The sequence below is a fragment of the Thalia democratica genome, chromosome 6 (genome assembly GCF_965202585.1).
Source record: "Thalia democratica chromosome 6, ktThaDemo2.hap1.1, whole genome shotgun sequence".
In the NCBI taxonomy this organism is placed as follows: Eukaryota; Metazoa; Chordata; class Thaliacea; order Salpida; family Salpidae; genus Thalia; species Thalia democratica.
The window spans coordinates 39761549-39767676 of record NC_139170.1 but is presented as its reverse complement, the minus strand read 5'-3'; the positions used below and the strand labels follow the sequence as shown (position 1 = coordinate 39767676).

The 6128-nt window shown below is 25.2% G+C and overlaps 1 long non-coding RNA gene across 1 annotated transcript; it reads left to right on the top strand.

Annotated features, from left to right (window-relative positions):
• The first annotated feature begins 620 nt into the window (after positions 1 to 620).
• Positions 621 to 4356, top strand: LOC145839504 (uncharacterized). The gene is made up of 3 exons (XR_014370069.1): positions 621 to 740; positions 3361 to 3487; positions 4325 to 4356. It is a non-coding gene; the product is annotated as an uncharacterized LOC145839504 (long non-coding RNA).
• Positions 4357 to 6128: the final 1772 nt, after the last annotated feature.

Genomic DNA, 6128 nt, shown 5'->3' with positions numbered 1-6128 from the left:
TTATGAAAAATGTAAAATCATTGAAAATAACATTGATCAGATTCAAAAAGATGAATTCAGCAGTAAGAGAATAGACAATATAGAAAATAGAATTACAGAGTTAAAAAAAAGTTTCTCAGAATTTAAGTCTGATTTTTCTTCTAAATTTAACAAGTTTAAAACTAAATTCTCCAAATAGGCTGATGCTATGCAGGAAAGTGAACCAACAGAAGTTATCACAAACATTAGTACCAAATTAAATTTAGCAGCAGAAAAAATAGAGGCTGAAAATGAACAAAAACTGAAAGAAAAAAAGGCTTTAAATGTAATAATATTTAACATTCCAGAAAGTAAAAATCCAACTCATAATGCACTAGAGCAGTGGTCGGCACGGTGTACACTGGTGCACACTAGTGTACACGAAATTTATTTTGGGGTGCACGAAACTTTTAGGGTACACGAAAGTCATTTAGGGGTGCACAGAATTTTGAGATTACATTATTATATTTATTTAGTTTAAGCGACATACTTAAATATTTAAGTTAAATCTAGCCCTGGTGTTTAGTTTAGCTTTTAATTTATTGGCCATTTTACTCTCATGATCTATTTTGGTATTGAAAATCACATAACATTCTTTATATCAACATTGAGGAAGCAGTTTGCATCTGAAAGAATAGAGAGAAAACTCGAAGATCTTGTGAAATCAGTTGGCTGATGTGGAGGAAGCTTTCATCCAGCTAAGATCATGAATATATTAAAAGGTTAGTATTTTTCTTTTTACTTACAGTATTAGTAGATTACAGTATTTTGCTTAGTGAAGAAAGTTTCTTTTATAAATTATTAATACTACCTACTTTAAAAACTAAACAATAATTCCTTTAAAAATATTCACATGATAATTATAATATTTTTATACTTAAAGGAAAATTAAAGAATTTATGTTCAATAAAAATACTTAAAAAAGATAAAAACAGTTAAAGTATATTAAAAAAAATTTCTAAATAGATTCATAAAAGTAGTAATGAACAAGTTTTAAGTAACAGATTTAAGTTTTGAATAACACAAGTTAAGTAAATATCATACCTTTGAATTTATTTTATTAATTAATTAATTAACCTATCCATAATTGAATAGTACATATAAAGTTTAAAAGAAAATATAGGCTAAATTGACATTGAGTTGCCACACACTGAGGATAGTTTAAATTTTATAAAAGTTTTTGAAAATCTCAAGATGGCTAGAACTTTTCTTTTTTTTTCTTAAACTCAGGCTAGCTAGGTATGCTTTTTATTAAACTACTTGTTACTTAATTTATTGACTTTAAAAGTTAAAAAATTTATTCTCTTAATTATTTTATTTACTAGCTATTTTGATCTGTTGGTTTAACAAAATATGTTGTATCTGTTGTATGATTCAAGGTTGCCACACACTCAGCCTAAATGTTTTTTTTTATTAGAAATAAAGTCTTATTAAGCATGTTATTTTTCTTGCAAAAGTTAGTCTAGTTTTGGACTTGTGTAGAATCTTTGAATGTATGTATGATTTTTATTTTTGAAATATAAAAAATTTATTTAGTCATTTATCAAAATATTAATTTAAGTATACTGCTACTTTTGAGCTTTGGTTTTCTCTTTTCTTTATTAAACTAAAAATGACCAAGGCTAGTTTTATTGTAACTATTACAGAGTCCTACACTTAGTGCAACTCAGGACAGTATAAATATTTTACAATTCTCAGGATAATTTGTTTTTTGAATCTTGTTCCAATATTTTCTATTTCATTAAATGAAATTTCTTTGTTGTAGTTTCAAATTTTTTTTTTTTAATTCCAATTTTGATGAATAACCTGAGTTGTTTTTTAAACTTTATTTATATTGAATATTTATATATGATGTTTTATAAAAATTTCAAAGTTTAAGAGTCAGGATAATTTTTTAACTCAAAGAGTAACAACAGTGCTAATACTTGATCTTAAATTTATGAATTATACTAAGCAGTAATTTAATAATTTTGTTAGAAGAGTTATAGTATGTGTTTTTAAGATGTAAATCTTTCTTTATGCCTACCAAAAATTTAAAAAAAGACTAAACAATTTTGTTTAGAATTTAAAAATAACTTATAGTTTTATATTAAAAACCAAAAATTTATTATTTGTGAAATGTTAAGCTATTTTTTTTTCTGTTTTAGTTGTGCTTATTTGAAAATAGTTTTTTTTTAAATGTTTTAAAATGATGTACAGTTCCTCAGTTGTTTTACTTAATTTGAATATTTTGAAAGAAAACTTACTGTTAATTGATATCTTTTTCAGTATTTTTATTATGTAAATGCAAAAATATAGACAGTTTAAAGGTATTATGATACTTTATCAAAACTCAGACTAGTAAGGATTTAAAAAAATACCCATTTTAGGTTAGAATGCTTTTCCTGAGCTTGAGCTTGGTTTTGATTTTTGATTAACAACCCTTTTTACCTTAAAACTATAGTTTAAAAATGTATGTTTGTTATAAATTTGATATTTCATGTTATCAAAAAGTTTGCTACACAATCAGAATAATCCTGGATGATTTAAAAATTTTGAAAATCTCAGTATGACATAAGATAACTTAGAAAATTTTGAATTTGTTTTTTAAACCCAGGCTGACTCAAGATAGTTTTTTTTATCTCAGTATAGTTTTAAGATTTCAGGCATTTTTTTCCTACATTTTGAATGAGATATAGTTAATATAGTCCCATTAAATTATTTTGTAACTTTTAGTATTTTTTGCTGAAGATATATGTTTTTCTTGCCTTTGAAAATAAAAAAATGAAAAAAACTTAGATGACTACAGTTCAGTTTAAAGTCATTCAGGACAGTCTTGATCTGTCAAATCAGTTTTAACCCAAAGGATTACAATCCTGTCAAGCTTATTCAACAGTATCTACTTTAAATGTTTGACATAATAAAAAATGTTTTTTGTTTCAAAGAGAAGCAACTCTGGTCTTAATATAATTAAATTCTTTACTTAGCGAATTATTGATTGTCTTTTTGAGTTTTTTCTTGCATTTTACAACTTTTACTTACTATAACTCTGACTTTAAATATAACTCTTATTAAACTAAGCTAAAAAAAATATAACACAAATAATTTTAAATATTTACAGTAAGGTATCAAATTTACTGTATAATACTTATCTTAAACCAAATGTTTTACTTGAGATGATTATTTATATTTTTTATAGATATAAAAAGTTTTGTAAGTTAAATCAGACACAATTTTTTTAAAGCTATAAAGTTTTTTTTTAATAATGATTAAACTAGATTAGAAGTCAGTAATGACATTAGTTTTTTGATAAAATTTTCACACACTCAAACTACTTTGGATAACTCATATGCTATTTTAAAGGTTGGAAAACTTTGGCAAAGTAACTTTTTAAAAGATACTTATGCTGAGACATTATACCTCAATTGAAGAACTTACTTGACAAGTTAAACCACAACCCAGTAGCAGTTCCAATAAACAGCTCATTATGGTAAGATAGTTTTAGAATAATAGGTCTCTTGGTATTTTAGTCTCTTATATTACACTAAAAAAAATTAAAAGTCAATTCTACTAATATTGATTAAAGTGTAAAATTTTACAAAAATGATTTATTCATTTTTATAGGTGCTTAATAACTCTTGAGAAAAATCTAATTATTAATATGTAAATTTAATTAATTTTCATTAATTTACTTGTTTTTTTTTGAAATCATAAACATTTTATTTAGTTTAAAAAATTACTTGTTTTTATTAGTAACAGCTTTGTTTTGCTTTTTTTTTGAACATTGTAATTTTATTTTCTTTATGTTATAGCTCATTTTTATTCTTACTTATTTTAATAAGTTGAATAGTAGAGTCCAAATTCTTAAACATACTTTTTAAAATTTAAATATTTATAATTTTTTTTTTTAAGACATGTAAAAGATTAAATTATTGATAAATTTTAAACTTAAAAACATTTCATGTTAAAACTTTACCTTTTAACGTAAAGTTCAATATAGATTTTATGTGTGTATGATGTTAGATACTATTATATAATTTTTTTTTTATTGATATTTTTGTTTATAAAAAATAGTTGATGTTTTAAATTTTAATAGTCTCATTTTGAAAAGTTTTTGTTTTAGAGTTTGATTTTAACTGTTAAGTTTTTTTATAATTTTTTAGCTCATTATAAATTTGATTAAAGTTGGGTATGCAAATCGATGACCGAGAGGTCTTTTTGTGTATCCAGGTCCTTCATCCAAAAATAATTTTTGAGCAATTTTTTCAATAAACCTCATTAAGACCTGAATTATTACTAAGCATTAACTTTAAAACCTTAATTTTAGGTTTGATCAGATTCGTGCAAGCAACAAGACCAACACATACAGTTCAAGATCAACAAAACGGATTTAGCTAGGATAATATTTTCATGTCTTTTTTGTCGTTACTTTTTGGTGTAATTTTTGTTTCCTTAATTTTTTCGTGGCAATACATCTGTTAAACACATATAGTAATCGATTATTAAAAAATCATTAAGTAGAGTTAACTAAATAATTAAATTTACCATGCAATAAAAAGTACCAAGACTGCTGATTGTTAATTGGGATTGTGGCAATGTATTAAATTAATCTAGTTAGTATTTTAGACCTGGGTGATACAAGTAAAATATTGTTGTAAAAATTAGATCACCGATATAAGTTTATTAAAATGGATAGGGTAAAGTGAACAATTTTAAGTTATCTTGTAAAAATTAATTGGGTGTTCCCGAATTATTAGTAAAAAAATCGATTTAAAGTATTTACATATTCTTCAACACTAGCGGCGCTAAAAAATGGAAATTGGGGTGCACCAAATTTTAATTTTGTGATTTAGGGTTCACGGATTCAAATTGGCGTGCCGACCACTGCACTAGAGAATTGCAAAAATGATCTAAAAGTTATTCAAAAAGTATTAGGAGAAAAAAAAATGAAAAAAGAAGAGTTTAAGTCACTTTATCGAGTTGGTAAAATTGCAGATAACAAAATCAGACCACTTATAGTCAAATTAAACAATTTAGCATCCAAACACAGACTGTTAAGACTGAGAGATTTGAAAATGTTTAATGGTGAAATTGAATCAAAAATCTACATCAACCCTGACAGAACAGAACTTTCTTGGAAATTGAAGCTTTCAGAACATTGAGAAAAGAAGTTAAAATAAAGCAAGCAATCGCTGATGAGAAAAAATTGAACATAAAATATGTTATAAGGAACAACAAGTTAATTGAACTGATAAGACAGCCCTTTCGTTACCGCTTTCAGGACATCTGGGATTAGTGGAGGAAATCGTGAGTCAACAGGTATAAATTTATTAAGTGATAGGATTAATTTTAGCACTAACAAGTTTTCCTATATAAATTGTAACAACTACTATTTAAAAGTTTGTTACACTAATATAAGATCTGTTTTAAGTAAATTTTATATTTTAGAGAACTATATAAATTTGAATAACATTGATTTATTTTTTTTGACTGAAACATGGTTGACTAATAAGGTCAACGATGCCACAGTATGTCCTTTTAACTATAACATTTACCGAAGTGATAGGTCTAGTAGGGTTGGAGGTGTTGCTATCCTTTTCAAAAATTCGCTTAAAGTTATTAAAGTTAAAAACGATTCTATCTCTACAAGCAACATCAATTTTGAATACCTATGTGTAGATGTAATTTTAAAAAGATAAAGTTAAGATTTTGTTGTGTCTACCTTCCTCCACAGTCTGCGAGATGTACACTGACTGTTCAAAATGTAACTAAAATGATTAAAATGTTTTTTCCAAAAGAGTGTTCTTTTTATGTTCTTGGTGATTTTAACATGTCAAGTATAGATTGGAGGATTCCTAGCACAGATTTCAATAAACTCCTTGAGTGTTTTCTTAACTTTTGTACAGACAGTTTTTTAACCCAAGTAATTGAAAATTCAACCCATAAGAATGGTAACATTCTCGGTCTCATAATTTGCAATCATTTTGGTCTAGATAGAATCATATCACACTCAACTAATTATCCATTAACAAACACTTGTGACCATAACTTGCTTTCACTAAAAATTAAAATTGAAAATAAAATAGTACCTATTGCTAAAAAAGTCTCATATGACTATAAAAAATCAAATT